Source organism: Hyaena hyaena, unplaced genomic scaffold, assembly GCF_003009895.1.
Source record: "Hyaena hyaena isolate Hyena2069 unplaced genomic scaffold, ASM300989v1 scaffold_405, whole genome shotgun sequence".
Classification (NCBI taxonomy): domain Eukaryota; kingdom Metazoa; phylum Chordata; class Mammalia; order Carnivora; family Hyaenidae; genus Hyaena; species Hyaena hyaena.
The window spans coordinates 168,988-194,841 of NW_024081039.1; the positions used below are offsets into that span (position 1 = coordinate 168,988).

The 25,854-nt window shown below is 47.6% G+C and overlaps 1 protein-coding gene across 1 annotated transcript in view; it reads left to right on the forward strand.

Moving 5' to 3' along the window:
- ZDHHC14 (zinc finger DHHC-type palmitoyltransferase 14) overlaps positions 1-25,854 on the forward strand; it is a 223,008-nt gene that overhangs the window by 158,015 nt on the left and 39,139 nt on the right. The window lies entirely within an intron of this gene.

The following is a 25,854-nucleotide window of genomic DNA, read 5'->3' on the forward strand; positions in this document are numbered from 1 at the left end:
AAGCTACCAGTCATGTTTTTACCTTCTCCCATTCACTGACCTCTGGAAAGTTCCTGCATGCCTCTGATAATCGTGTGCCCACCTCTGACTCAAAATGAATACAGTTGTGAGATCTTTTAGCTAAAACAAACTTGGAGGTTTCTGTTTTCACGGATATCTGTTGTGGCGGCCCGAGGGTTTAACAGATCTTGCAAAATAAAGATAACGTCCAGGAATGTTACCATCAGTGTGATGTAACTCACACATCGCAGGATTGCAGAGAGAGCCAGAATGCAGTTCATGGCTCTGAGAAGACTGCCATTAGTTGATAAAAAGTTGTATGCATATAAGAAGTCCAGAGCCAAATTTGGCCACCTCTGAGCAGTGTAAACAAGACGTTGGCACATGTATTTTTGGCACTAACTTCTTCCTGGTTTGCATATAAGCAACTCAAGTCCCTTTCTGGCAAGAGATGGTGGCTTTGATTAAGTCATTCATTTTCAATGATTTGGTGTTATTAGCTTAAGTGACAGATGACGGGATTCGAAGTCACCTTCCTGACTCACTTGACAGTAAGATGACATTCTTTCCTGGAAGCCTTTTCACCTCCTCTTATGTCAAATTAAAATTGTTCCTGGTTGTCTCTCCACTGTTTGCTCTTCTCTTCCTGGAAGTTCTCATTTGCTGTACATCACACCTGCCCCCCTTCTCCTGGGGTCTTGGCTGTCCCCAGCTCTTCTCTGGTCTCCACACCATCCTCTGTGGAGTCTCTGCGCTGTAGCTCAGAGCCACCCTTTTGTTCCAGCCAAGTGGCCAGCCTCTTCTCAGGCAATGTCTTTCTCAACACGTTGTCCCCACGATGAGGTCCTCCATGTGGCATTCTGCTCCAGGAGTTTCTTTAAAAAAAAAAAAAAAAAAAAAATTAAAATTAAGAGTCTAGAGGTGCTTTTTTTAAAAAAATATTTTTCTTTATTTCTAGGAGAGAGAGAGAGACAGCGTGAGCAGGGGAGGGTCAGAGAGAGAGGGAGACACAGACTCTGAGATAGGCTCCAGGCTCTGAGCTGGCAGTCAGCACAGAGCCTGATGCGGGGCTCGAACCCACAAACCGCAAGATCATGACCTAAGCGAAAGTCGGACGCTTAACCGACTAAGCCACCCAGGCGCCCCTAGAGGTGCTTTTGAGGCAATTACCAAAATAAAATAAAACTCTACAAAGCCATCTTTCAGAAGAACTTACTTCATAAAGTATTTGTTATAGGTGTAAGGACACGTAAGTACATATTAATGCCTTAACATGGATTACATGGACTCAAGTGTCTGCATTGTAGCAAGTTCCCAGGGGGTTCTGATTCACAGTCAAGGTTGAGAGCCAGAGGAACAGACTGGGCTTGAGCCTGAAGGTCAGGCCATCTGGAAGCCTTAGGAATTGCTCATCTCTCATAGGGAGCAGGCCAAGCAGTGAGATTTGCCACCTTGAAATGAAGGTGATAATATGAATAAACAGCTACCATCTTTTGAGGACTGTTGGAAGCCATGCATTATGTGTTGAAAATTCATCAATAAGCTTGCATTTCTCTAACTGCTCTTAGGGCCATCGTCTCCCTGGGTGTCTGAAGTGGGTGTTGACAGTGTTTGCCAACAGAGATGGAGGTCCAGAAAGTTGATCGCCATGCCAGGGCCCAGGATGGATGTTGAAAATCAAGACAAGTGATCAGACCATATCTGTAGAAGGCTTTGTAATGTAGGTTACAGTTAATCCCAAAGTATGTATTCATAATAATCAGGTGTTTATTTTGCCTTGCCTACAATTAGAACTGGCCTCCGGCAACAGATTGTTATGTGGGAAGAGAGTAAAAAGAAGTATAAGACAGGCTTCCTGCACTTGAGAAGTTTTCTGCCTACGTATGAGAAATTAACTAACACTGAAAAGAAATATATGACAAGTTTGTAGCACTCAGGATATCTGATCTGACCTTAGGATGGTCATTTTAGAAGAATTCTCATAAAGGGATGAGATAAGAGAAAAGTCTGGAAAAATTAGACACTGGGGCCCCAGATGCCATCCAAGAAGGAGGGACCAGACTCAGCCACTAGCACATAATTCTAGAACAGGAAATGGAGATGATAAAAATTTGGCTTTAGTAGGGCCAATCTCACATAGTATAAAGTGAATCACCCGATGAGATGTATTAGTTAGCTACTAGCCAGTGATGCTGTGACAAACACCCTCCAAAATCTCCATTGGGGTATCAGGAAATGGTGCAGGGACAACTGTCACTCCAAGTCCATGGCTTTTAACAAATAGCACTTCTCTTTCTCACGTGCCTGTGAGTCACCTGGGGCAGCTCTGGGAACTGGCTGGGCTTGGCTCCAGGCATCTTCTCCTCAAATTTGATTCTGAGGACCCAGGCTGAAGAGACTGCAGCTACGGGGTGGGGGGTGGAGGGGGCGTTCTTCTTATTGTGGGTCACCAGACCATGTGATGGGGCACCAAAGCACGCAATGTCTCTTAAGGCCTCTGCTTACAATGCTTAGCCTCTATTGGCCAAACAAGGCAGACGACCATGGCCATGACCATGATCTGTCAATGGGGCAGGGAAGGATACTCCACCTCAAGAGGGAGATAGGTGAATATTTGCTGAAATTATGCTATCTGCCACTTGCAGGTAGATTTGAAGACTGAAGACCAGTTACTCTCTAAGTTCCTTTCTAAGGTTGTATGTCTAATCATATTTTTACAATACACAGTGTCTTATAGTGTGCAATAGTTAGTTGTTTTCCTCGTTTGCCTAGAATTGAAATTGGCCCCCAGGAACAGGTTTGGGAGTTAAGGAGGCAAAGGATGAAATACACATTACCAGCCATGAAATTCCTTCTTTCAACCTATCTGGGGCCACACTGGCTGTTGGGTGTGAAACAATGTTTCACAAAATTCCATCTGCTGTGAGTAGCAGTTGGGTAGGACTGAGCTGTTGAAGGCTGAAAACTTGGGATAGTGAACAATAACCTTCGTGCTTTCATTTTGAAAACTTAGTACAAGTGTGTACATTAAAAAAAAAAATCAAAACTACGGGAATAATTTGGTTTGTTGGAATACGTTTTATTTTCAAAAGGTTGACAAGTATTTTAAATAAAAGACTAATTGAAATGGAAAGATTAAATTAGGAAAAGAGAAAGAAGAATCACTTCTTTAAAAATTAGTAATGTAAAGGGACACCTGAGTGGCTTAGTTGGTTAAGCTTCCGACTTTAGCTCAGGCCGTAATCTCATGGCTTGTGAGTTCAAGCCCCGCATCAGGTTCTGTGCTGACAGCTCAGAGCCTGGAATCTCCTTTGGATTCTTTGTCTCCGTCTCTCTCTGCCTGTCCCTTGGTCATGCTCTGTTGTCTCTCTCTCTCTTCTTCAAAAATAAACAAACATTAAAAAAATTTTTAAATTTGTAATGTAAAAAAAATGTGCCTGGGAAAAGGAGACTATTATGTGTTTTATTAAGGAAAGGTAATAAATACATAGCAACACTTAATACTAAAAGAGCTCTTTGGTTTTTATGGTACCATCATATATTTATAGGGGCTTTTTACATGAGGAGGTGGTTTGTATGTTTTCATCTGGTGCTCACAACCAGCCTGTGCATTAATTGGGATGGAAAGTATCACCCCCATTTGACAGGAAACTTTGGTTCAGAGAGGGGAGGAATTTGCATACGGTCAAACAGCTAGACTCTGGTAGCCTGAACTAGAAGGCATCCTCCCAAACTCTGTGGGAAAGCGCATAATACACAGATACAGAGCAGAGAGCAGCTCAGCTGAGCCTCAGGTGGACAATAAGACTTTCACACGGAAGAGAAGGAAGTAACCTCCACCCTAGCCTGGTAGAAACATGCCACTCATTCAACAAGTGCAGCTCTGTGTCTGGGCACAGGGCAGGTCTATGGCGTGCAGGGAGGGCAGGAAGATGAGTCACTCATGCTCACCAGCCTCTAAAAGCTCCTGAAGGCTCCAGGATGGGTAGAGAAGGTAAGTGTCTGGCATACCCTAGTTGAGCCCATTGCAAAGCCATATGTAAACTCAGCATGCTAGGTGTTGCCCTGGGATTACAGAGAGGTTAACAAGACAGGATACATGTGTAAGTCCTTCAAACCTTAAAAAAAAAAAAAATCTCTCATGTATGCATATGAAGGTTATATTACCCTCCTGAAATTGTACCACTGAGCATTCTAGATTTCAGCACAGCACAGGCTTTTTGTACTTGGATCAGGCCTTCTCCTCCTCAGGGCTCCTGTGGGTCCTTTAAGATCCAAGGGGAGACTTGACTGAGGTGAGCTGCGGCGGCGTACTTGAATCACAAGGCACCAGCAAGCTGATGGCGTGCAGCAACTTGAGAAGAGGCAGGGAGCCCCCCGCATGAGAAAGAGCTCAGTGATCTGGCCCAACAGTCTGAAAGGAGCAAGAACCCAATTCAGAGCCCGAGGATAGGCAGAGAGCAGCTTTCTCCAAGGGCCTCACTCCCTCCAAGGACAGGGTCCAACCAGGGGCCAGGCACCTTGCTCCTAGGGTTTGCTTAGAGCAGGGATTACTGGTCTGGGCACCGTGGATGGAATTTAGGGGTCCATGAACTTGGATGGGAAACACAATTACATCTTTATTCTCACTAACCTCAAATGAAATTTAATATTTCCTTCAATTATGAACACAGGCGACAAGCCAAGTCAGGAGTGTTGTCACCACTAGAAAGCACAGACATTCTCCAATGATGTCACAGTTATTGCAAATATTCAGATTCACATTTACACTTGTTACTACTTCACAGTTACGGTAGTTGATAAGCTGGAGCTCCTGTTATTTGGCATATTAATAAATAAGCATGCATTTTATTATGTCACAATTTTTAAATTATTTTGAAAGTAATACTTAGTATTTTTGTCCCCTTTGTATTTTATAAATTTAGTAACACTTGTGGGGGAGGGGGTGCATCTGGGTGGCCCAGTCAGTTAAGCATCCGACTTTGGCTCAGGTCATGAATTTATGGTTTGTGAGTTCAAGCCCCATGTCAGGCTCCTTGCTGACAGCTCAGAGCTTGGAGCCTGGTTCAGATTCTGTGTCTCCCTCTCTCTCTGCCCCTCCCCCACTTATGCCCTTTCTCTCTCTCTCTCAAGAATAAATAAACATTACACAATTTTTTTCAGTAACACTTGGGGAAGGGGGGTGCGTATGCTTCATGTGGCTACCGACAGGGTTCACAGCACCCCCAACAAAGTAGAGAACCCTGGTTAAATCTTGTTTAGACACTTCAGTTGTTAGGAAACAGGGCCCTTGAGATGACAGGTAACACCTCTACTCCACCCACCACCCACCAGCGGGTCTGTGTTGATTTCTTTTTCAAGTAATACACAATAACATTTCTTTCAAGAATGCCATTTTTAAAAGCTCTTTTTTTTTTTTTTTTTAGAAAAAAAAGTACACTGGGCTCATTCTTCTTCCTTCCTCTTTTTCTTCCCTTTTCTCTCAATCCAGATGCAGGTGTCCAACACACAGACACACAGCTTTGTGAGGTGGGCGGTGGGCAGGCGGGCTGAGCTTGGTGTACAGCTGCTCCTGACTATTGGGTGTTTTCTGGGAGCATTTGTGTAACCTTTCTTCTAAAGAAGGGAGCAGAGGGCTCAGTGGCAGGATCAGGATGAGGCACGTGAGAGTGTTCACCACACACACACCCCCACCTCCTGGGTTCTTGGCTGAATAGAATCCTTTTTTTTTTCATGTTTATTTATTTTGGGAGCGAAAGTGTATGTGTGCCTGCACACAAGTTGGGGAAGGGCAGAGAGGGGGGAAGAGAGAGAATCCCAAGCAGGCTCCATGCTGTCAACACAGAGCCCGACCCAGGGCTCAGTCTCATGTGAGATCATGACCTGAGCCCAGATCAAGAGTCGGACACTTTGACTGAGCCACAACTTAGGTGCCCTCTAAATAGAGCCATCTTTAAAGTTACTTAAAAGTTGTTGAGCTGCGCCTGGGTGGCTCAGTCAGTTCGGCATCTGACTTCAGCTCAGGTCATAATCTCACAGCTTGTGAGTTTGGGCCCCACGTCAGTCTCTGTGCTGACAGCTCAGAGCTTGGAGCCTGTTTTGGATTCTGTGTCTCCCTCTGTCTCTCTGCCCCTCCCCTGCTTTCTCTCTCTCTCTCTCTCTCTCTCTCTCTCCCTCTCAAAAATAAATAAATAAACTAAAAAGAAAAAAGCAGTTACCATACAAGAGCTTTACCTGCTAATATACCCGGAACTTAATTGGACCTAACAGGTTAAAAATATATCAGTGGAGGGGCGCCTGGGTGGCTCAGTCAGTTAAGCAACTGACTTCGGCTCAGGTCACGATCTCACGGTTCATGACTTCAAGCCCCACGTCGGGCTCTGTGCTGACAGCTCAGAGCCTGGAGCCTCCTTCCGATTCTGTGTCTCCTTCTCTCTCTGCCCCTCCCCCACTAACACTGTCTCTGTCTCTCTGACTTAAAAAAGAAAATGAATAAACATAAAAAAGAAATTTTTAAAATGTTGTTGAGAATCCCTTCCTTCCCACTGTCCTTGTCTTGATTTCTTCATACCACTGAGAAATACTGGCAAAAAAATAACCCTTGGCGTAGTTCAGGAAATCAAAACCTTCCCACAAGGATAAGATGGCATTGTCTGAAATTTGAAGCAAAGATTTTCCAAGTCCCACTTGGGTTGTACAGTGGTTTGTGTCACATACCTTTCCACTGAACGTGGGCAAATATCAGGTGGTGTTACAAAGCACATTCTCGACTCTTATGAGTTAAATTCACAAAAATATCATAACAGAATGGTATGCCATTTATCATAGGACAAAAGTAACCAGTTTTCTGCCAACCAGTTTGTGCCTGAAAAACCATTGCTTATTAGTAACTGATTTATAGGTTTGTTTTTCAGTCCAATTAGCTGAACCAAAACAAAAAGAAATGCATTTTTTCCATCTTCGATCATGCTGGGGTTTTGCCGTGGATAGGAAGTTGCCAGCGCGTGTGCCTGGGATTACTAAGATACTGCGCTCAGGGAAGCAGTGAGCTTCTAGACTTAAGACCCTTCAGGGCTGTACACGTGGTCATGTAAGCGCTTCATTGGACCGTTGAAGGAATATCTGCTAACTGTTGAGTGAGTGTCTGTCAGACCTGTGCCAGGCAGCACGGGGAGGGGGTAATGGTGATGGAGGTTGACCTGGTCCCACCTGCAAAGAGCTTTCACGGGCCTAGCGAGGAGTGCACCCATGGAACAGGGAGGAGATGGACAGTGGGAACGCGCAAGGTCATGTGGGAACACACCGGAGAGATCCTAACCCAGAGGAAGGAGTGTCCCATCTGAGAAGTACAGGAGCAGCACCTGTTGTCAGGTGAAGGGAGGCGGGAAGTAGAAAGACCGGGGGTGGGGGTGGGGGTAGCTCATGCAGAGGCCCAGGACAGGAGAAGGCATCCCGACCCAAGGGACCAGAGGAAGAGGCTGACTGGAGAGTCCAGGCAGACAGGGCTGGAATGAGAGGCATGAGGTAAGCAGGAACCTTCCAAGCCCCACTGAGGCGTCTCTATCTTACCCCAAGGACAGGAGACAACAGAGTGGCCTTATTAACTGTGTTGCAGAAAGTTCCTTCTGTCCACCTGACGGACAGTGAATGGTTGGATGGTGGCAAGACAGAGCCAAGGAGATGGATGGGAGGCTATTGTCCCAGGGTGGGGACAGGTTCCCTTGGCCCAGGCTCAGGAAAGGCCATGGAGGTGGAAAGATAATGTGGACGGATTCCAGAATATTTCAGAGGAAGAACCAACAGAAGTCTGTGCATCATTAAACTCATGGAGTTGGGGCAAAGGGGAGTGAGTGTTTGATCCCTTTGTCTCCTGAGAGTATGATTATTTCCCCCCAGGTTAAAAATTAATGCTTTTAAAGAAAAATAGAGGAGCGCCTGGGTAGCTCTGTCGGTGAAGCGTCCAACGTCAGCTCAGGTCGTGATCTCATGGTTCACGGGTTCAAGCCCCGCGTCAGGTTCTGTGCCCACAGCTCAGAGCCTGGAGCCTGTTTCAGACTCTGTGTCTCCCTCTTTCTCTGCCCCTCCCCTGCTCATGCTGTGTCTCTGTACCTCTCTCAAAAACAAATGAACATTAAAAATTAAAAAAAAAAAAAAAGGAAAAGAAAAATAGAGTCTCCATATTTTAAGTGAATCGTGGCACAGTGACCGGAGTCTGTACGCAACGTAACTCACTTTGACTGCCTGGACGCCTCTGGCTCTTGGTGCAGAATTCAGTCAGTAGCAGCTTCCGCATGGGGACCCAGAAGCCATGAAAGCAGCTGCTGAGAGCCAGAACTGCACATGTCAGCGGGTGTCTGTGAAGTCAGACACAGGGGAAAACAAGAAAAGATGGCGAGGAGTGCTAGACAATCATAGGAAGAGAAATAAAGAAGAGGGGGCGAGAAAGACAAATGTAGGGCAGGTGAGGGTAGAGCAGTGGTGGGGTCACAGTGGCGCTGGCGTCTGAAGCCTTCCGAGGGCTGAGGGCCAGGCCGTGCTGGGACACGGACACACCGCCCCACGAGCTGCCACGAACGCCGGCCACGCCGAAGGGTAGACCCCATGGCAACTCTGCTCCCTTTACCCAGAACGCCCCCCTCTCGCAGCGTGCTCACACCCCGCCTGTGCCAGCTCTTTATGGTTTACAGAGTGATGCCAGAAAGAGCTCTGAGATTCGTGTGAGCGTCATTAGTTGCCCCGAATGAGGCGTCCATTTTCAGTCCTGAAGCCACGAGGTGGAAAACAAGGAGGAAGCCAGTCTTTCTAGAGAGCCCACAGGTGACAAGGGGTTGTCCGTGAACAAAGGCCACGCTTGGGGCAGGCAGGTAAGGAGCACCGGCGGAGTGGCAGCCTTGCCCCAGGATGTCAGGGACAAGCAAGGGGCCCCCAGACGTGGATCCCAGCCAGACCAGGGTCCAGTGTGTCCTGGCTTTCTGGCTAAAAGTCACCAACAGTTCCTTGGAGAGAAAACTGGGAAATAGCGTCCCAACACGCCCTTTTGGAACTTTTGCCCGTAGGGCTCCCGGGTGGTTTAGCCGGTTAAGCGTCCAACTTCGGCTCAGGTCATGATCTCACGTGGGTTCAAGCCCCACATCAGGCTCTGTGCCGACAGTGCAGAGCCCACTTCAGACCCTGTGTCTCCCTCTCTCTGCACCTCCTGGGCTCAGGCTCTGTCTCTCTGTGTCTCTCAAAAATAAATAAACATTAAAAAAATAAAAAGAATGTTTGCCGATGACGTTGTAGGGCGAGTCCCCATGTTTCTCATCCCTGGGGGACTTTACATTCCCCAGTGGGTCCTTTGGTAGCATCATCCCTGTGCAGGGAGAGACCCCAGCCTCTCCGGATCTGAGACAGTCTTGAGTCTAGAGAGGGAACAATCAAATAACCAGCCTGTCCCACCAGGTGTCAGTGAGGTCACACATGTCATGTCCTCCTCAGTCACCAGGTGAGGCTGGGATGCTGGGAGGGCTCACACCCCAAATGAGAAACGGCGGGTGAGGTTGGCCTGCACCCTGAAAGCAGCCCCCCCCCCCCCCATAAGGCCTCTCAGAGCAGCCTTGGTCTCAGACCCTGAACTTGGCAGGAGTGAGGTCCGGTTTCTATTGTTGTGTCAGGGACTGAACCATCCCTTCGTGAGAAAATGTCACACTGAATATGCAAAGCCAGGGACGCCTGGGGGCCTCAAGTTGGTTAAGCCTCCAACTTTGGCTCAGGTCATGATCTCACTGGTTCATGGGCTTGAGCCCCACGTTGGGCTCTGTGCTGACAGCTCGGAGCCTGGAGCCTGCTTCAGATTCTGTGTCTCCCTCTCTCTCTGCCTCTCCCCCGCTCACACTCTGTCAAATAAACATGAAATAACATTTTTAATTGTTTTCAAAAAAGAAAGATTGTGTGTCTGATAAGATAGTTTGGAAAAGCGCATCCCCCACCAATAGGAATGTCTCAAGGACAGAATTCTGGGGCCTCGGAGGCATTTTCAGCCTGTCGTGGGCTGGGGCCATGGAATTCCGTGCGCACTGCACAGAGCACCTAAGATTGGACCTACGCCAGATGAGAGCAGTCCCTGGCCATGGGTTTTATATTTATCTGGCCAAGAAGTGCTCGCCTCATTTCTGCCTGTAATTGTCAAACTCCACCTCCACTTTAAAAATACTCTTTTTTGACACCCGCAGAGCTGCAAGCAATTACCTCACGAAAGTCTGTTTCTCTGGGTCTCACTCTCCCCCCACGTGTATCGTTTTGCCTTGCTGTCCCTCTTGATGTGTGTGTGCTTCCTGGATTTGTCTCTGGAGAATGCGTTTCCTTCTCAGAGTCAGCTCCCTTTGTCTTCCTGAAGTCTGTCTTTCCCTCCAGTTTATGGCTGCAGCTCAGACCTCTGCCCAGAGCTGCGGACTTAAAGATACCCCTGCTTTCTGACATCTCCACTTGGGGATCCCAGAGACACCCCCCATCAGCATTGCCCTTGACCCCCACCTCGCTCAGAGCCAGACTGTTTGCTGATCACACCTAGACTGGCAAACACCTAAGAGTCAGGTTTGACTCCTTCTATCTCCATCCTTAGTTCACCCGTCATGCGGCTCTGTGCACTTTCTCACTAGGCAGGTCTAGCTCCACCACTTCCCAGCCTTTGCACTGCCATGGCCAGCAACAAGCCGCCCACCCCTCTCACCTTGACTGGGCAGGGGTCTCCTGGCGGTCTCCACCATCCATCTCTTCTCCCCATCCGACCCACCCTCTGTGACTCCAGACAGAAGGTGATGCCATCACCCCTCTCCTTAAAGTGCTTTCCTTGGGGCACCTGGGTGGCTCAGTTGGTTAAGCATCCGACTTCAACTCAGATCATGAGTCATGGGTTCAAGCCCCGCATCGGGCTCTGTGCTGACAGCTCAGAGCCTGGAGCCTGCTTCAGATTCTATGTCTCCCTCTCTCTCTCTCTGCCCTTCCCCTGCTCACACTCTGTCTCTTTCTCTTAAAAATAAACAAACATTAAATATATATGTGTGTGTGTGTGTATCACACATACAAATTAGTGCTTTCCTGCTCGTGATTAATAGCAAGGAGGCCAAAATCCTTAACCTGGTCTGTAAGACGTGTGCCCTGCCCACCTCTCCAGCTCCGGGCTCGGCCCCCCCCGTCCTGTTGTCCATTCCTGGAACAAGCCACAGTCCCCTCTGTTTACTCCTGCCCACCTTTCAGGGAGGCCCCCCCAGGGCAGTTTCTCAGGGACACCGCCCCTCCCACAGCTGCCTGAGCTCTGCCTTCACACGCCCAGGCTGTCGGGATACACTGAGGCTTCTTCGGAATGAGAGCTGTGCTGTCTCCTTCGTCCCGCATCCCCAGCAACCAGCACCCTGCCTGGGGTGCAGATGCTCCGGTAATATTTGCTGGTGGAGGGAGGGAGGGAGGGACGGAAAGGGAAAAAAAAAAAAAAAAAAGACAAAGGAATATTCCTCTGGCTGTATCTACCTTTCTCTCTCCACTCTACCTTTCTCTCTTAAAAAAAAAAAAAAAAGTATGTTGCTTTTTTGGTTCTGTGACTAGGTTAGTGCTCTCAACTGGAACAAAACCGTTTCCTTTCCCCAGTCAAAACTAAATAAAACTCACCGCCCCACCCTCAAACCCTCAAAGTTCCAGCAGTATGAATGAAAACTTTCAGACTCCAAGAGAAATGGTTAAATAAATAAATAAATAAATTCCTGATCAGGAATCGATACCCTGACAGAGCTCTGGGAGGCTGGCAGTGACATGTCTGGGCCTGTATTTAGACCTCTTACAGATACGACGTGTACATGGATTTATTCACCGGGCGAGTGCTTGAGAGCCTGTCCTGTGCCGGCCACAGATTTGAATGAAAGCAGTCATTGCTTTCCAACGTTCTCGTCCCTGCAACTTACAGTAAGAAATGCATATACACCGGTGCCCACGTATACAAATGCCCAGATACGGTTTCATGAGATGCCTTGACATCTTCTATTCTCCTTTTTTAAAAAATTTGAATGCTCGTCACAACCAACTAATTTCATGACCCGCTATCTAATCACAGCCCTTAGTCTGGAAAACCCTGAATGAAACATGGGCCCTTGCCAGTAGGTAAAGCAGCTCCCATTCAACGTGAAAGCTCAGCAGTGGTGCAATTGTGCAGGGTGAGCGAGCGGAGAGCCAGCCTCCAGCCAGTTGGGGTTTCGGGCATGTCAGACGGCACATTTACTAGCCAGTCAGCAGGCAGGCACCGCCTTCTTAGAACAACTCAGCCTGAAAACTAGCTGTTTGATATTGTTCCTTCATTTTCAGCAAAGTAAACCACAGGTCGGCCATTCTTAGCGCCCCCAGGTCTGAGAACAGGCTTCAGGAAGCTGCGTGTCAACTGCTGTGTGTGATGCAGGGGGCGGGGGTATCACAGGTTTCTTCAGATTTTCAAAGCATTTGGGAATAAAAAAGCTTAAGAACCAGTGCCGCAGAGGTCAAAAAGCCCTTTCTGATATTTGTGGGAAACAGTGGATGAGACGGTGGAATTTTAGACTTTGCTGTGTCCCTCTCATCCTTCTTCCCTTGTTAACCTCATTCCTTTTTTTTTTTTTTAAGGATTTTAGCTTTTTCTTTTTAAATGCTTATTTATTTTTGAGAGAGAATACAGGCAAGCAGGGAGGGCACAGAGAGAGAATCCCAAGCAGGCTGTACGCTGTCAGCACAGAGCTCGACACGGGGCTCGATCTGAGGGACTGTGAGGTCATGACCTGAGCCAAAACCAAGAGTCGGATGTTTGACCTACTGAGCCACCCAGGTGCCTCACTCCCATCACCTCTCCCTCAGCAGCAGCAGGAGCCCTCCCCCGGCGGCCCAGCCACTGGATCTGAACTTGGGAGTTCCTGCAAGTGTCAGCCAGCAGGGTTTTCCTACTTGCCCAGAGGCTCTCTACACAGAGTGGGATGTTAGCCTCCTTTGAGTCTAGCAATTAGTCACCACGTCCTCGCTGCACTTGGCTCTTAGACGCCCTTTGTAAATCCTTTCAGACAATCCGCCAGAATTTCTAGCCATTAATCTGCCTCGATTAGAAAATCACTTTCCCAGACCATAAACCTATGGCAGTTAACAAGTCTGGCTTCATGGGTGTGCAGGACCCAAGGTCAATTTTATTCTCTGCTGTCGCTGTCTTAAAATTCTCACACATTTTTTTTTTTTATAAGATGCCCTATACTTTGATTTTGCAGTGGACCCCACGAGTTATGTAGCCAATCCTGACCATTAGATAGAACCTCGGGCCTGTTCTTTTGAGTGCCTTAGTTTAAAAAAGTAATTGATGATCCACTGGCTAGACCAGAGTGACTCAATGGAGTGCTGGCCTGCTTGTTCTGAGTGATTGCGACCGACAAGACAATGCACTGTATTTAGCGGCTAAGAAGTCTGTGCTGATCCAATTGGAGGGAGGGGGTGTTTATGTAGTACTCTGTAGTCTCTGAGTCCCTTAGGGCCACCAGTACATTCTGGGCCTAACCTAGGTCCATCAGAGGACCAGTTCTTATAAATTATTTACGATTTCTACTGCTGAAGGCTGCCAGCACCTCCTAACTTTGTGTAGAGCAGACACAATTGACTTCAATTCTTGAAATTTTTATTTAGCCATATGATTTTTTTAGGATTTGAGTTGGAAAGAACCTTTTGCAGCATACCCAACCCCTGGGGCCCACAAACTTGCCCAGGGGACATTGCTAAACAGGCCTTTAAGATTAGAATGCCAGGTCCTGTCACCCAAGAATCCCATGTGCCTTCAACAGGGTATCGCCAAGCTGTCCTCTTATAACAGCACAATGGCACACATACTGGGAACTTAACTTGGGACCACTTGAAATAATTGCAGTGAACATTTATTAGCTGATTGTAAATCTGTGTGTGTGTGTGTATGTGTGTGTGTGAGGGGTTGTAAGCAGTGGACCATTTTAGAAGATGGAATATAATGAGGAAACTGAATATATAAGACAGATAGAGGTCTATCTAATCTAGTTGAAAGGCAAGAGAAGGTGAGTGATTGGTGGAGGGGGCCCCCAGCACCATCACTCAAGGAGCTCAGTTTGGGAACACAGCAGTTCTGTGTCACATCGAGGCCACACCCAACAAAGGGAGGCCCCAGCAGCAGGAACTGCACAGGGAATATAAGCAAAGGGCTCATGTGATCTTACTTGCTTTGGCCGTCTTTCTAGCAACAGTCTAGAGGGGGATGCATGGATGGGGCGCCCCAGGAAGATTTTGCAGTGGTTACAAGAGCTGATAAGGGCATGTGCACTGCAATGGCCTTCAGAAACAGGGAGCAGAAGCTTAAAAAAGACAGCAGGAGGGGCACCTGGGTGGTTCAGTCAGTGAAGCGTCTGACTTCTGACTTCAGTTCAAGTCACGATCTCACAGTTCGTGGGTTCAAGCCCCGCATCAGGCTGTCTGCTGTCACCTCAGAGCCTGGAGCCTGTTGTCTCCCTCTCTCTCTGCTCCTCCCCTGCTTGCACTCACTCGCTGTCTCTCTGAAATAAAATAAATAAACTTAAAAAGAAGAAGAAGAAAAGAAAAGATAGCAGGAATACAGTTATCAATCCTATTGACCACCTGGATATGAGAGATGAGTGCAAAGGACAGAAATGAGCTCATTCTCTACCTTGGGCAACTAGATGCTTGGGGTGCCATTTGTGAAGATGATGCAGATAGTGAGAAGGAAGTACAGGGGAGCATAATGAATATAGCTTTGGACCCACTGGAGGTAAGGTGCTACTAGCAGGCAGTTGGAAACTTATCAAGTGCTCAGTCAAGGAGAATTTATCAGTGAGAAGAGTAAAGGCCCAAGGGTGGAGCCTGGAATGAGTGACCCTCGTGCTCAATGGGAATGACTTGTGTTACCTTCTCCCAACTGTACCCTCCCAAACCTGGATGTCTGCAACTGATCATCAAACTGTGAACCAGAAGGACAAAGAGATTGTGGAATGTCAGGCACATGTCCTGAAATGCCAATCACCCAAGCAGCTGGGGAAGCAGATACTTGAGGGGCTGAACATCTGTGCAGAGGGACAGCACGCTGTGGGAATTTTGGAAACCCTTAGAGAGGACCTCGGAGCATCAGACAGCCCTCCTGCCCACCTGAGTCTGGCTTTGCTTCTATTCTGTTGTCCCAAGATAACTGGATTGAGCCACCTGAGCCCCTGCCTCTGAGAGTTGCTGGGCAGAGAGGGCGCCTGAGGGTCTTCTGGCCAGGGCCCACCTTTTAGAAATGGGAAACTGAGGACAGTTATGAGTATCGTGAGTATGAATACCAGCCGCCTAGACTGAAGAAGGATCGGAGGAGGAGCATCGGCCCCTCCTGCTCTCCCGTCTCTCTCTCATCTGTCCACGTCACCTTGTAGCACACGGGCATTAGCAGTAGCTGCCAGACACAGTGTGAATACAGTTGTGTTAGCAGATGAGATGTGAAAGCACCTTAAAATGTATAGAGCACAGCCCGTATTTGCTATCGTTGCCTTGCGCTGCTCTTTGTTGTAACCCTCCTGGTAATGAAGTTGGGTCTACAGTTTCTACTTCAGAACAATGAAATGTCTCCAAAGTTTTGCAAAGAAGTTATTCTGGATAAAAAGATTTTTTTAAATTACTACTTTGGACACATCACAGTTTGCTCTTTAAGGGAACCATCGTCAAAGCAACTGAGTCATTGTATCCTGCCCAAATTGACACAGCTCTGTGCCTTATATGAGGCAGTCTTTGCTACAAGATCACAGAAGCGTGCTTACTTTGGAAAAGCGTGTCCATCGGGAACACCAGTTTCCATCGGAGTCAAATTATAAGGTTTTGAAGAGCCTTAGAATTAATTGTTAGCTTTACGTGTATAATGTACTCATGAGCTAACTCTGTTCCCAAACCTTCATTTCTGGGATAAATTGACTAAGGCTTCAAAAACGATTATAACGGAGCATGAACAAACATGTGACTCTAGAGTGTGGAAGACGTGGTGAAAACACTGGTTAGATCTCAGAAGTGGCTCTTGACCCAGACCCAGCACAGAATAGCCAGGGGCCCCTGGCTCCGACCTTCACTGTCCCCACCCATTCCTACCTGCTGCCTATCTCCCAGTGTGAATGTGAACAAGGACCAAAAGCCGGAAAGCCATTCTGATATGAGCTGATGTTGATACTGATTTCAAGGCCTAGAGTTTCTAGAGAAGAATGAAGAAGTTTATGGGGGGTGTCGGTTGATAGTGTGGGCTTGCTTTTCAGATTCAGAAGACAATTTGTTTTATTCTGTGGGGAATTCAGGGGTACCCCCAGACAGAGTTTCTGGCCCTAAAGACCCACAAGACAGTGAGGCTGGGGCCGAGAGGGGCCTGGCTGGGCGCAGGGCGTGGTGTGCCAGGAAAGGAGGTCCCCTGAGCATTCCGGCACTGGCTTCTCCTGCAGTTCATGTCAGAGCTTTCACAGTAGCAGGGACCACCAATGTCTCAAGACTGTTTTCTGAAAGACATACAAATTTGAACTTACATTATTGATTTTGTCAAAATGATCCAGAGCCCTTTGCAGGAAGCCGAAAGAGCTCAATACGGGGCTGTCATTCCGGAGTCTTCCAAGGGCAGAGATGCTCAGACAGCCGGAGCGGGGAAGGAAATGCGATTCTCCTGCATTGGAACTGACATTTCCTAGGATGCCCCTTCAGGATCCAAAACTTAGGAAATTGTAGGATTTCTTTCCCTCTTTCTCATAATGGGCTGATTCACTTTTTAGAGAAAGAGAGAGAGAGGGAGAGAGAGAGAATCTTAAGCAGGCCCCATGCCCAGCACAGAGCCCTGACATGGGACTTGATCTCACAACCTGAGCAGAGATCAAGAGTCAGACACTCAACCAACTGAGCCACCCAGGTGCCTCTGGGCTGATTTCACTTTTTAAAGTCATCATATTTCTATTAATTTTTTTATGTCTCCTTTCAAAAACTATCTTACAAACTAAGTCTCTTTCCGCCTTCTCCCCCACTTTATTTAGCAACTATTTCTGTTTGCTTCTCTGGGAAGACCTTTTTTCCCCTTCCCAAGTTTCGTTGTTCTCTGTGTCTCTAACCAGCAGGCCTCCTCAGGGCACAGCCGCTCCCAAAGATTGGCTTCTCCCCTGCGTGCCCTCCCTTCCTAGAAGCAGAAAACTCCCCCAGCACTGGAAACCAACATTAAACACAGAAGTTAAACTGAGACAATTTGAGGAAATAGAAATGTGTACAGTCTGCCATTTGAGCAGCTGAAGGGACCTTAGTTGTCTGTTGTCAAACCCCTCCCTTGATGCCCAAAGAGTCTCAGCGCCGCGGCGGGTATTGGTGAAGCCGGAGCTGCGGCGGGGGTGGGGGGGGGGGGGGGGGGTGGAGCAGATGTGACCTTGGCAGGGGACACTTTCGGTTCCCCATCACTGCCCCAGGTTATGTTAACCTGCAGTGCAAAGGTTACAGCAACTCTACATTCACTAGTTGGTTTTACATGAAAAGTTTTCGGTTTTGAACAACTGGAGCTAAAAGTTGTAGAATCTTAATTTATAGGGCATTGGCAAGAGCTCAAGACTGGGAAAAATCCATGCAGGGATATTAATAAAACACAGAGTCGTGTTGCATTTTATTTTACAGCTCAAAGGGGTCTCGGGGCTTATCGAATTCAACTGTTTATGTGGGAGGGAACTGAGTTCCCATGCAGAAGTGATGTAGTAATACTTTAAGGCCACAGAAATAGTTAATATGGTATCACAAGCAGAATTCATTTTCAGAGAAGGAGGTAGGAAGTGTTGGGAGGGGATAGGAAGCCTTCCCTGATACATCCCTTTGCCCCAGGTGACCCCCGAGCCCCACAGAGTCAATACAGTTGTCAAATCTGTATGTCTCGCAAGGAATCTCCGCTTCTCCTGACTTGCACTGTGCTGCGAATGAGGTCATCCTTGCAGACGTTGGGGTACTTTCTTCTGATTGAGGGTGGTCTCCCCAGACATGAGCTGGGTGGTCTGTGCGTGCTGCCCGGGACAGGCCCTGAGCCAGGAGAGACCCACGGGCCTCACCGACATGAGTGCCAGTTCTGGGTGGCGGCGTTCCGTTCCTGTTCCCATTCCTGTGATCTGGCGGGGGTGGGGGGGGGCCCACCTGTGCTGCTCCCTCCTGGAGGTCCTCAGGCACCCCCGGCCCAGCCGGCAGGGCAGGAGGCAGTAACAGGTGGTGGTGAAGGGTTCAGATGAACACCTGGATTCCAAGGCCAGCTTCTCCATCTGCACCTTCTCATCTGAAAAATGGGCATAAGAGCATCAACTTTACCAGGTGGTCAGAATTAAATGACACAATTCAAGTGCTTAGCACAGTGCCTGGCAAGGGCTCACCAAAGGGTGGATACAAGTGAGAGAAGGAGGAGGATGTGGAGTCAGCTTTCCAGAAAGCTAACCAGTCCTTGGGCACAGCAGCAACGCTATCTTAACTTGGATCTTACCAAAAATTTAGAACAGCATGAATTATTTAGTGTCTAGGAATCACATGGGAACCATAAAGGCCAGATGACCATATGCACCACTATACCCCAGCATTCATCATTCTAAAAAAGGAACAAAAGATATGTCATAGGGCCTGATCTGTCTAACTGGAGAAGTATAAAAAAAAAAAAAAGCACTTGGTTTAAAGAAAAAATAATTTTCCGTTTCCTTCCTTCAACAACATTTAACTTAATTTAGATGTAAGTAACATTCCATTGAGAAGTTTTTCATTTCAACTGCATAGTTACATCTATCATTTCACATGATTCTCAAGACACTGCTGGACAAGGAAGGGAGTTGGGATTCTTATTTCCCTTCTCCTTACCAGGCGGAGATGTGGTCCACCTAGACCCCAGGACCACTGTCTGGAAAATGCGGACGTCTCTGGTCCACTGCCGCCTGGCCTGAGGGTATGATCTTTATCTGTCTCTGGATCCCGCTCTTGAGGGCCTGCATTAGAGCCTGACTTCTAGGAGATTTTAAGTTCTTAATGTTTCAAGCGTTGTATTCCTTTCTCTGGCAGCCTTCAAACACAGCTTTGGCTAATATTTTTCCTGTAATATTAAAGAGGACTTTTCTGCCCTTGTGCAGTTTTAATGCTTCTCCTGTTTTCCTTGTTTTTAGGGTCTTTTTCACATTGCATTTCTCTCCCAGAATCTTCCTTCGGTCAGGGGAGAGGCACAGTCTCTGGTCAGAATCTGTATCTCCTGATGGGTAGTTCCTCACTTTTTGTGGTGATTCCCTCATCTGTAAGGTGTGGGCATAGCACCTGGGGCTACTCTGGGGCTGTTGTCCAGGACAGATGACAGATGAAATAATAAAATACATGATCATGTAACAGGCAGTCGGCCAATGGTATCTTTAATCATCATTAATAATATTACCAATGGGTGCTGGGGTGGCTCAGTCCGTTGAGCATCTGACTCTTAATTTCGGCTCAAGTCATGATTCCAGGGTCATGGGATTGAGCCCCTCATTGGGCTCCTTGCTGAGTGTGGAGCCCACTAAAGATTCTCTCTCTCTTCCTCTCCCCCTCTCACCTGCTCTCTCTCTCTCTCTCTTTGTCTGTCTAAAATTAATAATCACAGGGGTGCCTGGGTGGTTCAGTCGGTAAGCATCCAACTTCGGCTCAGGCCATGATCTCACGGTTCATGGGCTCAAGCCCCACATCGGGCTCTGTGCTGACAGCTAGCTCAGAGTCTGGAGCCTCTTTCAGATTCTGTGTCTCCCTCTCTCTCTGACCCTCCCCTGCTCATGCTGTCTCTCTCTCTCAGAAATAAATAAAAAAACATTTTTAAAAAATTTAAATTAATAATCACAATCGTAATATTGCCATTAGTATTTTGAGTTTGGGCTTAACAAAATAAGACCATAATTCCCTTTTCTAAAGTATGCCCCCACTGGTCATCTTAACGGAACCCTCGTTCCCTATTTAGATCTCAGAGCAGGTGACTCTGTGAAGCTGGCTTGCATCCCACCCATAGCATGTGGGTCCCCCAGTGGTGTCCTATGGAGCTTTTAATAAAACCACCTCTACCTCCCATTATTAGTGGGAGAGGCCAGAGGCCACTTCTCTCCACGAGCTGTTGACACTAAGAAGTATCCAATGGGTGCTTTAACCTCTGGTCAGCGGCTTCCAACCCTCAGCCTTCGCTGAACACATTGAAATCTCACGGACCCCTGCCATTTCCTTTGGTTGGCTCGCCCGCGATCTTCTCCTTGACTGGCATTTTCAATGTCTGCACCTGGCTGCCAGAAACCTACCAAAAGCTATTCAAGGTGTCTCTTCGTTGGCTTGGTGCATGTTTGTTGAGTGTCTGCCAGGCTATTTGGGTGGCTAGAAATGACCTCTCACCGCAAGACTCACCTGGGGAAGGAGGGGACAGATGCACAGATCATCACAGGGCCGCGTAGTGCTAACAGGTGGTGGGCAGGGCGCCCTCGCTGGCTGCTCCGATCTCCAGTTATTGTAGAGAACTTTCCAGGTTTATCAGCACCACCCCCCCCCCCCCGCCGTGTTCCATTCCCCATCCCTCAGGCTCTGTCCTTGTGTGCGGCAAGGCTGAGCACAGACCCCCAGCAGCATAGCATAGCCCAGGGAAGAGCTCCTGGTGCTTTTTAAAGGAACTCTCCAGAAATGTAGCAGCGTAGAGGCCACTCCTTTCTGCCCAGGTCTGAACTTCAGAATCAAGGGATGTGGCAGCAAGTCCAAAGTGTTTTTTTAAAGAGTTTCCCACAACACCCCCCACCCCCAGTTCATAGGACACCCCATTTGCTTTCTCCACGTGGAAAATATAGGAACTGACCTCTAACGATAGTTGTTCAAAATGTCTCAGATGTTGCGGATTCTTGCAAGTAGCTTTCCAGCTGCTGCCCCCCCCCTCCTCCAGATGTTCTCCCTCCCGGCCAATTACTGCTTCATCCCTGTCCCCGGGAGCACGTCGTGCGCAGCTGTGGCCACTTCCTCTTGTCCCAGCTCAGCCTGTCCCCAGCTCTTGTCTGCTCTTCTCCCCTGGAAACTGAGTAACAGAAGCCTCCCCATTCAGTACAGCCCCAGCGCCCCCATCTGACCCCGAGCTCCTTCCGCTCTGAGCCAGGGTGAGGGTACTCAGAGCCACAGAGGATGGGGTGAGTGCCCTTGTCTGGTTTTTTATCCTTGACCCATAAAGGGAGAATGTTGTGCATTTGCCAACACTTGTGAGAGAACAGATTGAGTTAGACGCTCACTTGGTTTCTCTGTTACGAGTTCATTCCTGGAGTCTGAGGAATATCTGGAGTCTGAAAATAAGGCATCCCATCAAGTAAGATAAGGATGCCTTGAAGCCTTGGGGAGCTATTGTTGTTGTTTTCCTTCCTAGCACTTGACACGGTGCTGGGCGCTGGGAAAACACTCAAAGGCAGCGTGCGTTTCGCGGCCAGGATCCTGGAGGCAGACGGAGCGGGGCTTTGTCCCAGCCTTGCTGCTCGTTAACTGTGTGGCACTGGCCAACACGCTTGCTGGCGTGGATGTCCTTTCGGTGGTACGAGGGCTTATTCAGTCATTTGACAAATATTCATCAAAGGCTTAGAGTAGCGTCGGCAAACACAAACAAGAAATAAATGATTTTGGAGAAACGTGGGAGTAGAGCTGACAGGACCCGTCAAAGGCAGCGCTCGGCCATTTTGGCGTCACTAGTGTGTGGTTGGCATTTGAACGTTGGGATAAAGAGACACTTCCCAGTGGTAGAGAATCCGCGGAGGGGAGGAGAGGCCCAAGCTGAGCCCAGGGTGCAGCCCACCTCCAGAAGTCAGGCAGAGAGGGAAACAGGAAGGGGATGGGAGGAGGGCATGGCGGAGAGAGGGAAAGAGAGACACAGTGCGAGGCGGCCATTAGACAGAGATGCCCACGGAGTCTTGGAGGCTTATTTACCATCATGTATTCAACAAACACCAAGAAGGACATGGAAAACATCCAATAAAAGAATTTTGTGGGGAGCCTACATTTCAGTGGGAGTTTTGTCAGCCTAGAAAGTTTTCAGTAAGACAAGTTTCCAAGTGGAAACTGCTTCCAGCTCAAGAGTGCCAGGCAAGCAGGCATTCACACCGTTCCTGAACACGCCTGGTTTTGCAGGAAGCCTCCCAGACCCCATGAGCAAGGGTCTCATGCACACCATCTACAGCCTTCACTTCTCCAGTTGCTCTGCCTCCCTCAGCCCCTAGTAAACTTTCTAAGCTAAAAACAAAACAGCCACCTGCCCCCGCAGCCGTGGTCTAGAGTGGGCGGCAAAGACCCTTGTACTTCGACAGAGGTGTCCACAATGTTAATGACGCCTCCCACGCCTTAGTGTCTTCTGTGCTGATGGGCAACTTTCACTTGAGCAAAGAGGCTCAATCCACCACATATGTGGGATTTGGAGATCAGCTTTCACAGCTGGGGTCAGAGATTCTGACCTGACATGTGCTCCCCCAGCCTCTAGTTCTCATTCCCATTTTCTGTGCTCATGTATAAAGAAGAGGCATCTCAAAATAGCAGACTCAAAGTCTTGGGAAAATCTCACTTGTTCAGATGTTTTTTCTCTCTTTTTGCTCTTTGTGTAGACATCTCCAAGATAGGCTGTGTAGACCCGTGACTTGGGAGAACTGAGGTTGTTTTTACACAAGAGTTCACTTTTTCAGCTGTGCGGTTTGGTGGCACGTGTTATCACATGATGTGGTCCAGCAATAGGAGTTACTTCCCTCAAGTGCCAGCCTCTGGTGACAGGCCATCGGGCTGTCACCAGACCAGTGAGGCCTGAAATTTCTCTTCGGGTTTCCTGCTCAGACTGGCTATTTCTTGTTAGCGCCACTTGCAGACAAAGATGACTCTTACAGCTCCTCTGCCACCACTGTCCCCAGGTGTCCTTGTGCCCTTCTCAAGAAGCAAGCTTGCAGGAAACATAAAATAGATGAGTGATTTGTGACAGATGACCAGAAGGGAATGGAACGCTGCCTTGCCTGACTTCAGTTGGTTGACTTACATAATCACACCTTATATAGGCCTCCCTGTGTGATTTTAACATGTTAAGCGTCCAATGTGGGCTCGGGTCATGATCTCGAGGTTTGTAGGTTTGAGCCCCACGTTGGGCTCTGTGCTGACAGCTCAGAGCCTGGAGTCTGCTTCAAATTCTGTGTCTCCCTCTCTCTGACCCCCGTCAAAAAATAAATCAATATTAAAAATCAATCAATCAACCAATCACATATAGGGATTTAAAATATGAAAATTGCATAGAAGTTAAGCTTGGGAAAGACCTTGCATAAAAAGCCAAGCCATGCCCGCGGTGTTCTTGGCCCCGCCGGCAGCGGGTGGCCCAATCAGGGTGAGTGTGTGAGGGGGACGCTCTGGATAGTCCTTAGGATGGAAGACCAGCTGAGGGGTAGAGAAAAGAGAAGCACTTGGCCATTACTCGCAAGGGGAAAGAGAGTCACAATCACGTTACAGACTTTGTGTGAAGTCCCCGAGACGAGAAGACATGGGTCTGTACAGAGGGAACCAGGGGTAGCACTGCGAAAGTGCCCAATCCCAGCACTTGGGCCCTTGGTGGGGCCCTCAGGTTCTGGCCCTCCAGCTTCTGAGCTGATGGCCCCCCGCGAGCAGTCCCGCCTCTCTCTAGAACTCTGTTTGCTCACCTGTAAATTAGGGCAGCATCATGTTCTTCCTAAACTAGCTCAAGGCCAAGGGTATCAAGGTATGTGACTTCTCTTAACAAACCACAAAACACTGTGTACTTTTTAAAAAAATTTTTTTAGTGTTTTATTTATTTCTGAGAGAGAGAGAGAGAGAATGAGCAGGGGAGGGTCAGAGAGAGAGAGAGACACAGAATCTGAAATGGGCTCCAGGCTCTGAGCTACCTGTCAGCACAGAGCCCGGCGCGGGGCTCGAACCCATGAACCACAGATCATGACCTGAGCTGAAGTCAGACGCTCAACCGACTGAGCTACCCAGGCGCCCCCACTGTGTACTTTTTAAAAAGGCTTTCCCAGACATTATTTAACACAGTTGTGATCTTCATATGTCCGCAATTCTCAGCTAAATTACCTGTAAGATGAAGATGCTTTAATAGAATCTGGGAAATAATAATAACATGGGGTTAAATAATGTCTGGGAAAGCCTAAAAAAGATTCGCATTTAAAATAGTTTTGGTTTGGGGCGCCTAGGTGGCTTAGTCGGTTGGGCGTCCGACTTTCGCTTAGGTCATGATCTCGCGGTAGTGGGTTCGAGCCCCGCGTCGGGCTCTGTGCTGACTGCCAGCTCAGAGCCTGGAGCTTATTTCGGAGTCTGTGTCTCCCTCTCTCTCTGACCCTCCCCTCTTCACGCTGTCTCTCTCTCTCTCTCTTCTAGAAATAAATAAAAATATTTAAAAATAAATAAATAAATAAATAAATAAATAAAATAGTTTTGGTTTATAGCAGCATTATCAACAGTAACCAAATTATAGAAAGAACCCAGTGTTTGTAGACTAATGAATGGATAAAGATGTTACACACACACACACACACACACACACACACACAATGGAACATTACTCAGCCATCAAAAAGAATGAAATCTTGCCATTTGTGGATGGAGCTAGAGTACATGATACAAGGAAAATAAGTCAGAGAAAGACAAATAGCGTATGAATCCACGCATATGTGGAATTTAAGAAACAAAACAGATGAACACAGGGGAGAAAAATAAAGAGAGAGGCAAACCATAAAACAGACTCAATGATAGAGAACAGATTCCGGGTTAATGAAGAGGAAAGGGTGAGGGATGGGCTAAGTGGATGATGGACATTAAGGAGGGCATTTGTGATGAGTACGGGCTGTTATATGTAAGTGTTGAATTATCAAGTTCTACTCCTGAAACCAATATTACACTGTATGGTAACTAACTGGAATTTAAATAAAAATTGGAAAAAAAAAAAAAGAAATATCACAACACATAAATAAAATAAAATAAAATAAAATAAAATAAAATAAAATAAAATAAAATAAAATAAAATAAATTTTTCTACAACTATTGAAAGAGTGGAGGCGCTCCTTGGGAAACGGTTGTTAGGGGTGACAGAACGGGGGATCATCCCTGTGTCCTGGCACAGGCCCCCGTGACCTCCCTCTGCGGTCACTGATGAGAGCGCTGTCACTCAGTACCACACACACACACACACACGTACACACACACACACATGTGCATACACACGCATGATGATAGAGGTGGTGGGTCACTCAGCACCAGGCACACACACACACGTGCACGTGCACACATGTGAGCGAGAAGCCGAGCCCAGGCCCTGCCCAGCCCAGCACTTAACAACCCCATCCTAAGGGAAGACTGTTCTGTGAAGCTAACAAGCCTGCTTTTATGAAACAGGGAAATCTTCACTTTTCTAATTGCCATGAGAACTTGAGCTCCCATTTTTTTAAGTTGCTGTTTGAGAAGGATGTATGTTCCTTGTGTTTTCAAAACAGCTAAGTTCTGTTGAAGGAATGATTCTGTGCTTCAGCTCTCTGAATGTTAAGCATTTCTCTGAGTGGGGAGTTTGGAAATGTGCAGTATGGGATGATTTCAAACAACACAGGCTTGACCTCGGTGGGGCCACTTATACATGGGTTTTCTCCATAAACACAGCACAGTACCGTGAATATATTTTCTTCTTCTTCTGACTTCCTGTATAACATTTTCTTCCCGCCAGCTCACTTTATGGTACGAACACAGCATATAATACATACATTGTACCAAATATGTATCAATCGACTATGTAGGTGATTGCTTAGGATTCCAGTTGACGTGGGCTATTAGTAGTTAAGTTTCTGG